Source organism: Haliotis rufescens, unplaced genomic scaffold, assembly GCF_023055435.1.
Source record: "Haliotis rufescens isolate VD_foot unplaced genomic scaffold, xgHalRufe1.0.p SCAF_158, whole genome shotgun sequence".
NCBI lineage: Eukaryota > Metazoa > Mollusca > Gastropoda > Lepetellida > Haliotidae > Haliotis > Haliotis rufescens.
The window spans coordinates 257,506-269,299 of record NW_025963844.1 but is presented as its reverse complement, the minus strand read 5'-3'; the positions used below and the strand labels follow the sequence as shown (position 1 = coordinate 269,299).

The window sequence follows — 11,794 nt, the reverse complement described above, 5'->3', positions numbered from 1 at the left end:
CTACATAGGATTGCCCCATATCATCAGCCTTCAACCCCAATATTGACCCCGACTTCGCCAGATCAACTCCCCTCAATTCTCTAAGAAGGGACAACGGCAGAAACACAACTAAACGCCAAGAACCTAAAGGTGTAGTTCATAAAATTGACTGTAACTGGACAATCCTATATAGGGAAAACATCCCGCCCTATAACTGTTTGCATTCATCTAGCACCCCCACATTTCTAAAAAGAAAACACGAAAAAAAGATTCAATAATTGTAGCCTTTTCCTGTTCACAAATCCTAAAGTGGACACTCATATATTAAGTCGACTATGAATTAATTAGTCATAGAATATTAAATACACGTAACGCCACATCAAATTAGCGGTATTAACTTATACTTTGAAACTGAGAGTTATCTCCCTTCCGTTAGTGCCGATCGTTGCCAAGCTACCGATATCAGCAAAACGACGCCATTTTATGTTGCCGCATCTGCTGTCTCTTTGTTCTCAATCTATAACCTGCCTTGGATTTTGAGCATCGCTTGAGTTTTTAAACATGCAGTCAAGTAGCTGTGTTCAAGGTACCAATGTGTCACAGTTTTATGTTGATTACGTTTCACCGTGTGGTTATATAATCGGCTACCGTCAGGTTGATGCTAATGTTTCATCACTAAGGTCTATAACTAGGCCTGTAGAAATCTCAACGTACTTCTACGTTTCTTAAGATATACTATACGCGTTTCCTCGCATTTTATATTTCTTTTTGGTACTTAAATTTCCTCAATGGCCAATGCTTACATAAATAGTGATTTTGTCCTGACCCCGGGTGAAGCGCACTAACAAATAGAATAAAATAAATACAACTGACACGAACGTGTATACATAAGATGATACCTATAAGGTATATACTTACAAGCTTACGTTTTTAATCAATGACTTTACAGTGTAAATAAGAATGTGCATGTTTTATTTATTTTCACTTCTCCCCAACACAGAGAGGATGTTTCACCAGGCTTTCACCCCTGCTGCCACCCCTGTCCCACGTCGAGTAGGTGTGCTAGGGTTGTAGAAACAGAATATGACTAACTTTTACAACAGATCCTTGTCTAAATCTCAGTGTGTCAAAGTGTTGATGTTCCATAACCTACTGTATTTCCACTTTCCTAACTCAAGATACACCACACCCTACCTATCACTAGTATCAGTATCACGTTTGTCTCATCATTTCTCTCTTTCCACTTCCCTCCCCACCAGCGTCCGTGTGTGTACCACCCTGAACCCCTGTCCACCCTGTCCACCCTCCCCACCTCCTACACCTCTGTCCCCGACCCAGCCCCTGTCTCTGTTTCTGTCAACATCACCGGCCACGTCATTATGGTTGACACCGACTTTGTGGAGATCGATCTCGGCCGTGAGGAAGACACACAACCCCTCCCACCCCAGTCCTTCCTGAGAGCCTTGCTGTCCCGCTTCATCCGTCTGGTCAAGAGAGTCTTCTCCTTCAACAAAAACGACGCTTAAAGTGATAATTTGTAACAATCTGAGAAGTCCCCTTTCCTCTTTTTTTATGGTCACTTTAGCAAATTAGTTATCATTCCCATTTTCCCATTTGGTTGTTCTTTCATTAGCATGATTAGTAAATTTTGTTGTTGTTCAAATTGTTGTTGGTTGCTTTATTCTATTATTAGTGTAGGAGCCTCCTTATGTATGGAACAAACTCAAACATAACCTGAAGCTACGAGTCACATTACACAATTCTGCATTCTGATTCTACATTTGTAGATCTGCTTAGGTCTGTGACAACTTGGCGAATATCGTATGCAATAGTTACAACAATAGGTTTAACAAGTTACTCGAACCAGAAATCGAACCTTGATCAGGGTGTGACGAGCGAACACTAACTGCTGTGCCATCCTTCAGTCAATCTGTTTTCAGATTTGCCAGTTTAAATGTTCAAATATTATGGAACACTAAATGGAAACCCCTCAAAAGATTACTAGCCGAGTGTGTGTAACTATATATGGAATAAAAAAATATATAATGTGAGCTCAGCAATTTGTTTGTACAAACCTGAGGACAATTATTTCCCCCACCCCAAATTCAAACACGTGTTTAAAATAGGGATGGTAAGAACATGAATATTGATGTATCAGGAAAGTTTTTGAAGAGAAGTCCTAACTCAGTAGACTATGGGCCATAAGACCTGGACATGATTTTCAGCACCTGTCTCCCTGGTCTTGAAACAAAATTGTATTTAATGTGCTCTTGATGCTGATTTTGTGGAACATCACAGGCCATGTTATTATGGTTGCTCGGTAACAGTATGCTATGAAGTTCTCAAACAATTTCTTACCAAAACAGGCCTAGGCTTCCTAACATTGAATTGAATTTGGTGAAACAGGTCAATAATATACTGGTATACTATATACCTGCAGAACTAATTACAGTTTACAGGATAATTATGATAATAATTTGTGTAATGTACCAGCAAAATTCAATTCGGAAATATTTAGGAAATATTTCTTCCTTGCCAATTATTTCCTAGCTTTCATAACTTACCTATGAATAAATTGATTCAATCTTTGTGATGGTCATGACAATATTATGGTTGACACTAACTTGAGACTGACTTATTTGAGATTTTGGCAGTGAAGAAGAAACAGAAACCCTCCCAGCCGTCCTTCCTGAGAAGCACGATGTCCCGTCCCATGTCATCAGAGTGGTCAAAAGCGCCTTCACCTCCAGCAAAAACGTTTAATTAAAGCTTTCCTTGGAACAAGTTCCAGGATATTTTGTTGGGTTCATGAACTTTTCATCTTGTTAATTATTTCCATATGGTTTCAGTTGTATAAATAAATGTTTTTGTTGTTCAAACTGTTTTTTGCTGTTATATTTTATCAATGTTAGTGCCTCCTAAATTATCAAAAGCGTGAATAACATCCTAAAACGATGCTACAGAATTCTGGTTCTTGTCTAGTAGTAAGTCTAGGTTAGATCTAATAACCAAATAGGTTTATACATTATGAGGTATAGATTAGCGCATCTTTTTATATTGTATGCACAATCATTGACGTTATTTTTTATGAAATATCATCAAGAATGAATTCCGCCTCTGAGGACAGGGATGATTTTGAAATAACTAAAGTGCTTGACAAACCTAGCCTGACTCTAGATATTGAATCACAGCTCTTTATTAAAAGAATGCGACCAGACGATATTGACACTTCTAATGGAATGTCTTCATTAAAGAAGGTTTGTCGCCATTCCAAATGAACCCTGTAGGAAACTAGGAATTCCACAGAGTAGAATAGGTCCTTGGTATCCATTGCTGGCCATAAGAGCCAAAAGCAAGATTCTTGCTCATGCTTTCAGTCACTGGTTTGTGTGATCATGACTTGATATCATATACAAGCCGGCGTGATACAGCTTACTTCCGTGTGGTCACAGATATCAATGTATATTTTCCGTTTACGAGAGTAAATAAAATGAGAAATTTGCAACACTGTTCAACCTCAATAGTTTATGCTTCGAAAAGCTTGAAGCTTCTGTCATAGTTATCACAAGTGACAATTGTCCTATCTGACATTTTATTGAAAAAAGTCCAACTATTCTTTGGCCATACTTTGTATTGTTGATTTTTTGTTTTGTTTGTTCTTTAACGCCGCACTCACCAATATTCCAGCTATATGACGTAAGGTATATGACATGTAAATAATCGAATCTGGACAAGACAATCCAGTGATTGACATCATGAGCATCGATCAACGCAATTGGCATACAAAGACATGCATCAACCAAGTCAATGGTCCTGACCACCCGATCCTCGTTAGTTGCCTTTTGAAAGCTTGTTTGCTTGTTTGTTTGTTTTCTTGTTTGTTTGTTCTTTAACGCCGCACTCACCAATATTCCAGCTATATGACGTAAGGTATATGAAATGTAAATAATCGAATCTGGACAAGACAATCCAGTGATTGACATCATGAGCATCGATCAACGCAATTGGCATACAAAGACATGCATCAACCAAGTCAATGGTCCTGACCACCCGATCCTCGTTAGTTGCCTTTTGAAAGCTTGTTTGCTTGTTTGTTTGTTTTCTTGTTTGTTTGTTGTTTAACGCCGCACTCAGCAATATTCAAGCTATATGACCGCCGTCTGTTAATAATCGAGTCTGGACCAGACAATCCAGTGATTGATATTATGAGTATCCTTCCACGAAATCGGGATACGATGACATGCATCAACAAAGTCAGCGAGCCTGACCACCCGAACCTGTTTGTCGCCTTTTACGACAAGCATAGTCACCTTTTACGGCAAGCATGGGTTGCTGAAGACCTCATCTACCTCGGATCTTCACGGGCCCAGATTACATTGAATCCATGCATATACAAACATGTACTATCAACACAAGACTTGTAGTGCACATGCACGCAAGCACTGGCACTACTTACTGTCATCCAAATGAAAATCCAATTCTTCAGAAAAAATGTGTTCTGTCTAATCGCTGTAGATGAGATTTCTCTTGAAAACATGATGTCACCATTAGATGATTTCACTCATAGTGGTATGTGGGGCAGCCAATTGTCTGAATCCCTCGCCCGTTAGCCTGAACAACTTGGTTCCATTATTTGTAATATGGGTATACAGCGGTAGAAAGTAACAGTTTTAGTGATATAACTTATAATGATAACATATAGAAAAAACCTTAAAAATGGAAAATTTCTACTAGTCCTTATGATACCTTAACTATTGGGCAGTTTGGCAAGGACCACGGGACTAGTGCCAATTTGTAACGCTGGGTTTATCAGAAAAGTTGGCAATTTCAACTCCTACTAAAATGCACTGAAAGGCAAAGGAAAGAAGCCACCAATTTCGAGGACAAATAAAGTAAAAATTTCATTCGGTAAATATTAAACCTGTTTAATTCATAGACAAAACAGGTTCTTACAGGATCACAATAACTAATTTTGTCTCACAAGCCACAATCTGTCACTGTTTCATTGAAGGTGATGAAAGATGGCAGGGTCTTGAACAGAAGTTCAACAAAAACAACCAAGTAGAAGTTTTAAGCTCAACAATGTCATCTTCTCCAAAATCAGACTTCGTTCCTGTTCTGGCGTTATAGTCTCCGCCACAAATAACAATAGCATCTCTTAATTCTGATAAAATGTCCCACAAACTGTTTGGAAATATTATGATGCCATTTTTACAATCAACAGATAAAATGTTATAACAGCTAGATCCCTCAAGATGGATATAAACACATGCATATGATACGTCAGATTGACGGCAGCGCAAGGAATTATCTATCTATATATATATATATATACACACACACACACACACACATACAATTTTCCGTTATTTTACATCGTTTAATATATTTTGTAGTTGCTTCTTTACAAGTACTGTTATCACACCTGAAAGTCTGCCTGTCTTAGACAGCCTATCAGCATCTTTAATATAAAGGGTAAAGTCTGTGAAAGTGACCTTCACATCCTCTACATTCTCCAACCAAGTTTCGGTTACACCAATTATATCAAATTTGTTCACATATTTGACAACGTCATTATCTGTTAACACATATATTATGCCTGAGACTTTCCAGAAGAGAAAGTTAGTGAAGCTATTATTACTGTCGCTTCTCTCACTTGATGGGTTCTCTTGATGAGCAGTAAAATCAGCGTATAGGCCCTGGCCACACCCCTTTCTCTGTCTCCCTACTGCTGACCTCTGTGACCTCGAGCGCGTATCCCGTCTCTCATCCTGTTGTCTTTCCTCTCTCTCACCCTCTGTGCCTCCAGATATGCTTTCCTGTGCAGCTTGGGGGCACGGGTGGCCCAGTCGTCTAAGGTGCCGCGATTCGCTGTGCAGAGTTGCGTCCCTCGGACACGCCAGAAACCTATTATCGTAGGTTCGAATCCCGGTTCACCCCGATTATGTTTCTAGGTTTGTCAGCACCATACCCTGTGCTCGTGGGTTTCACCGAAGTGGTAAACGTCTTAGACCTGCATCACTTCGGGCTTTCCTCCCACATTAAGCTGACACGCCGTGATATAACTGGAATAATGGTAAAAGCGGTGTTAAACCCAACTCACTCACTCACTCCTGTACATCTTCATCTTTTCTAGTATCTCTCCTCTCTTTGGCTTCCCTCACTAATTTCCCTTCTTTGTAGTAGAACCGTGTGTCTGGTTCGTCTTTTCTGCATTTTAGTAATTCCTGTCTCTGATTCAAAGTCAAGTCATTAGAGATGCCATATCCTTTATCTTTAAGGACGATCCACATTGACACAGCTTGCATTTTGTCGTCCCACTGCAGCATCTTCACGATAAGGTTTATTAGGCTTCTTCGTCGGCATACGATGTGCACGTTTCTACATCCCTGGAATTGAGCGGGGGAATTTCTTCTCTATCTTCAGTACTTCCAGAACTTTCTCCTTACACACCATATATGATTCATGTTGTAATTCAGGCACTCCATATAATATTACTTTATTTTTCCTGTTTCTGCGTTCTTGGATTCATAGTAGATGTATTATAAATTCACAAAGTTTTGAGGGAATTGTTCGATAAGCATAACTTAAAAGTTGGGTGGGCCCAGTCGCCTAAGGCGCCACGATTCGCTGTGCAGAGTTGCGTCCCTTTGGCACGCCAGAAACCTATGATTGTGGGTTCGAATCCCGGTTCGCCCCGATTATGTTTCTAGCTTTGTCAGCACCATACCTGTGCTCGTGGGTTTCACCAAAGTGGTAAACGCCTGAGACCTGCATCACTTCGGGCCTTCCTCCCACGTGAAGCTGACATGCCGCGATATAACTTGAATACTGTTAAAAGCTGCGTTGAACCCAACTCACACTCACTCACTCACTTAGAAGTTGACGGATGACAATGTACACACAATTTATGGATAACAACTTCTTTATTTTACTGTAACATCGACGTTTCGGTATAGATCCTTATACAGTTGTCAAGCAAGGCTGAATAATGAAAATGGTACAAAATATATATAGAAGGTGGAGGATTAACAGTAACAAACAATTGCATACATGAAAGAGATAAACATGAGTAAGTTAAATAATACACATGATAAGGAAGCCATTTAAACAGGATAAGGATACATAGGAGGGGTCGTTATTGTTTAATGAGTTCACAGTAGGCTGATAGGATGCAATGGCCTTGATCTCTGTTGATTGATGGTTGTGGCGGCGAATGTGGACTGCTTCTCTTTGTTTGCTTTTTGTGAAGTCCTTGGACTTGTTGTTGGAGAGGATTTGGGCGGTTCATGTTGTGATTAGGGCAGTTGCTGATATGGTCCGAATGGCTGATTTACTGTCAGATTTGATGGTTGAAGTTTTGTGCTCTTTGATTCTGGTGTTGATGGGGCGGGATGTTTCACCTACATAGGATTGCCCCATATCATCAGCCTTCAACCCCAATATTGACCCCGACTTCGCCAGATCAACCCCCCTCAATTCTCTAAGAAGGGACAACGGCAGAAACACAACTAAACGCCAAGAACCTAAAGGTGTAGTTCATAAAATTGAATGTAACTGGACAGTCCTATATAGGGAAAACATCCCGCCCTATAACTGTTTGCATTCATCTAGCACCCCCACATTTCTAAAAAGAAAACACGAAAAAAAGATTCAATAATTGTAGCCTTTTCCTGTTCACAAATCCTAAAGTGGACACTCATACATTAATTCGACTATGAATTAATTAGTCATAGAATATTAAATACACGTAACGCCACATCAAATTAGCGGTATTAACTTATACTTTGAAACTGAGAGTTATCTCCCTTCCGTTAGTGCCGATCGTTGCCAAGCTACCGATATCAGCAAAACGACGCCATTTTATGTTGCCGCATCTGCTGTCTCTTTGTTCTCAATCTATAACCTGCCTTGGATTTTGAGCTTCGCTTGAGTTTTTAAACATGCAGTCAAGTAACTGTGTTCAAGGTACCAATGTGTCACAGTTTTATGTTGATTACGTTTCACCGTGTGGTTATATAATCGGCTACCGTCAGGTTGATGCTAATGTTTCATCACTAAGGTCTATAACTAGGTCTGTAGAAATCTCAACGTACTTCTACGTTTCTTAAGATATACTATACGCGTTTCCTCGCATTTTATATTTCTTTTTGGTACTTAAATTTCCTCAATGGCCAATGCTCACATAAATAGTGATTTTGTCCTGACCCCGGGTGAAGCGCACTAACAAATAGAATAAAATAAATACAACTGACACGAACGTGTATACATAAGATGATACCTATAAGGTATATACTTACAAGCTTACGTTTTTAATCAATGACTTTACAGTGTAAATAAGAGTGTGCATGTTTTATTTATTTTCACTTCTCCCCAACACAGAGAGGATGTTTCACCAGGCTTTCACCCCTGCTGCCACCCCTGTCCCACGTCGAGTAGGTGTGCTAGGGTTGTAGAAACAGAATATGACTAACTTTTACAACAGATCCTTGTCTAAATCTCAGTGTGTCAAAGTGTTGATGTTCCATAACCTACTGTATTTCCACTTTCCTAACTCAAGATACACCACACCCTACCTATCACTAGTATCAGTATCACGTTTGTCTCATCATTTCTCTCTTTCCACTTCCCTCCCCACCAGCGTCCGTGTGTGTACCACCCTGAACCCCTGTCCACCCTCCCCACCTCCTACACCTCTGTCCCCGACCCAGCCCCTGTCTGTGTTTCTGTCAACATCACCGGCCACGTCATTATGGTTGACACCGACTTTGTGGAGATCGATCTCGGCCGTGAGGAAGACACACAACCCCTCCCACCCCAGTCCTTCCTGAGAGCCTTGCTGTCCCGCTTCATCCGTCTGGTCAAGAGAGTCTTCACCTTCAACAAAAACGACGCTTAAAGTGATAATTTGTAACAATCTGAGAAGTCCCCTTTCCTCTTTTTTTATGGACACTCTAGCAAATTAGTTATCATTCCCATTTGGTTGTTCTTTCATCAGCATGATAAGTAAATTTTGTTGTTGTTTAAATTGTTGTTGGTTGCTTTATTCTATTTTTAATATGGGAGCCTCCTTACGTATGGAACAAACTCAAACATAACCAAAAGCTACAAGTAACATTACAGAATTCTGCATTCTGATTCTACGTTTGTAGATCTCCTTAGGTCTGTGACAAGTTGGCGAATATCGTATGCAATAGTTACAACAATAGGTTTTACAAGTTACTCGAACCAGAAATCGAACCTTGATCAGGGTGTGACGAGCGAACACTAACTGCTGTGCCATCCTTCAGTCATCCGTTTTCAGATTTGCCAGTTTAAATGTTCAAATATTATAGAACACTAAATGAAAACCCCTCAAAAGATTACTAGCCGAGTGTGTGTAACTATATATGGAATAACAAAATATATAATGTGAGCTCAGCAATTTGTTTGTACAAACCTGAGGACAATTATTTCACCCACCCCAAATTCAAACACGTGTTTAAAATAGGGATGGTAAGAACATGAATAGGGATGTATCAGGAAAGTTTTTGAAGAGAAGTCCTAACTCAGTAGACTATGGGCCATAAGACCTGGACATGATTTTCAGCACCTGTCTCCCTGGTCTTGAAACAAAATTGTATTTAATGTGCTCTTGATGCTGATTTTGTGGAACATCACAGGCCATGTTATTATGGTTGCTCGGTAACAGTATGCTATGAAGTTCTCAAACAATTTCTTACCAAAACAGGCCTAGGCTTCCTAACATTGAATTGAATTTGGTGAAACAGGTCAATAATATACTGGTATACTATATACCTGCAGAACTAATTACAGTTTACAGGATAATTATGATAATAATTTGTGTAATGTACCAGCAAAATTCAATTCGGAAATATTTAGGAAATATTTCTTCCTTGCCAATTATTTCCTAGCTTTCATAACTTACCTATGAATAAATTGATTCAATCTTTGTGATGGTCATGACAATATTATGGTTGACACTAACTTGAGACTGACTTATTTGAGATTTTGGCAGTGAAGAAGAAACAGAAACCCTCCCAGCCGTCCTTCCTGAGAAGCACGATGTCCCGTCCCGTGTCATCCGAGTGGTCAAAAGCGCCTTCACCTCTAGCAAAAACGTTTAATTAAAGCTTTCCTTGGAACAAGTTCCAGGATATTTTGTTGGGTTCATGAACTTTTCATCTTGTTAATTATTTCCATATGGTTTCAGTTGTATAAATAAATGTTTTTGTTGTTCAAACTGTTTTTTGCTGTTATATTTTATCAATGTTAGTGCCTCCTAAATTATCAAAAGCGTGAATAACATCCTAAAACGATGCTACAGAATTCTGGTTCTTGTCTAGTAGTAAGTCTAGGTTAGATCTAATAACCAAATAGGTTTATACATTATGAGGTATAGATTAGCGCATCTTTTTATATTGTATGCACAATCATTGACGTTATTTTTTATGAAATATCATCAAGAATGAATTCCGCCTCTGAGGACAGGGATGATTTTGAAATAACTAAAGTGCTTGACAAACCTAGCCTGACTCTAGATATTGAATCACAGCTCTTTATTAAAAGAATGCGACCAGACGATATTGACACTTCTAATGGAATGTCTTCATTAAAGAAGGTTTGTCGCCATTCCAAATGAACCCTGTAGGAAACTAGGAATTCCACAGAGTAGAATAGGTCCTTGGTATCCATTGCTGGCCATAAGAGCCAAAAGCAAGATTCTTGCTCATGCTTTCAGTCACTGGTTTGTGTGATCATGACTTGATATCATATACAAGCCGGCGTGATACAGCTTACTTCCGTGTGGTCACAGATATCAATGTATATTTTCCGTTTACGAGAGTAAATAAAATGAGAAATTTGCAACACTGTTCAACCTCAATAGTTTATGCTTCGAAAAGCTTGAAGCTTCTGTCATAGTTATCACAAGTGACAATTGTCCTATCTGACATTTTATTGAAAAAAGTCCAACTATTCTTTGGCCATACTTTGTATTGTTGATTTTTTGTTTTGTTTGTTCTTTAACGCCGCACTCACCAATATTCCAGCTATATGACGTAAGGTATATGACATGTAAATAATCGAATCTGGACAAGACAATCCAGTGATTGACATCATGAGCATCGATCAACGTAATTGGCATACAAAGACATGCATCAACCAAGTCAATGGTCCTGACCACCCGATCCTCGTTAGTTGCCTTTTGAAAGCTTGTTTGCTTGTTTGTTTGTTTTCTTGTTTGTTTGTTGTTTAACGCCGCACTCAGCAATATTCAAGCTATATGACCGCCGTCTGTTAATAATCGAGTCTGGACCAGACAATCCAGTGATTGATATTATGAGTATCCTTCCACGAAATCGGGATACGATGACATGCATCAACAAAGTCAGCGAGCCTGACCACCCGAACCTGTTTGTCGCCTTTTACGACAAGCATAGTCACCTTTTACGGCAAGCATGGGTTGCTGAAGACCTCATCTACCTCGGATCTTCACGGGCCCAGATTACATTGAATCCATGCATATACAAACATGTACTATCAACACAAGACTTGTAGTGCACATGTACGCAAGCACTGGCACTACTTACTGTCATCCAAATGAAAATCCAATTCTTCAGAAAAAATGTGTTCTGTCTAATCGCTGTAGATGAGATTTCTCTTGAAAACATGATGTCACCATTAGATGATTTCACTCATAGTGGTATGTGGGGCAGCCAATTGTCTGAATCCCTCGCCCGTTAGCCTGAACAACTTGGTTCCATTATTTGTAATATGGGTATACAGCGGTAGAAAGTAACAGTTTTAGTGATAT

General features: G+C 39.4%; 2 long non-coding RNA genes across 4 annotated transcripts; both read left to right on the top strand.

The window, feature by feature from the left end:
- The first annotated feature begins 359 nt into the window (after nt 1-359).
- Nucleotides 360-2,858, top strand: LOC125380866. The gene is made up of 2 exons (XR_007221517.1): nt 360-565; nt 2,634-2,858. It is a non-coding gene; the product is annotated as an uncharacterized LOC125380866 (long non-coding RNA).
- A 4,219-nt stretch (nt 2,859-7,077) lies between these two features.
- LOC125380865 lies at nt 7,078-10,222 on the top strand. 3 transcript variants are annotated; one of them, XR_007221516.1, is made up of 3 exons: nt 7,734-7,947; nt 8,362-8,414; nt 9,988-10,222. It is a non-coding gene; the product is annotated as an uncharacterized LOC125380865 (long non-coding RNA). The 3 variants fall into 3 exon arrangements; XR_007221514.1 differs by lacking the exon at nt 8,362-8,414 and having other exon boundaries at nt 7,078-7,947; nt 9,998-10,222; XR_007221515.1 differs by lacking the exon at nt 8,362-8,414 and having other exon boundaries at nt 7,078-7,947.
- The last annotated feature ends 1,572 nt before the right edge of the window (nt 10,223-11,794 follow it).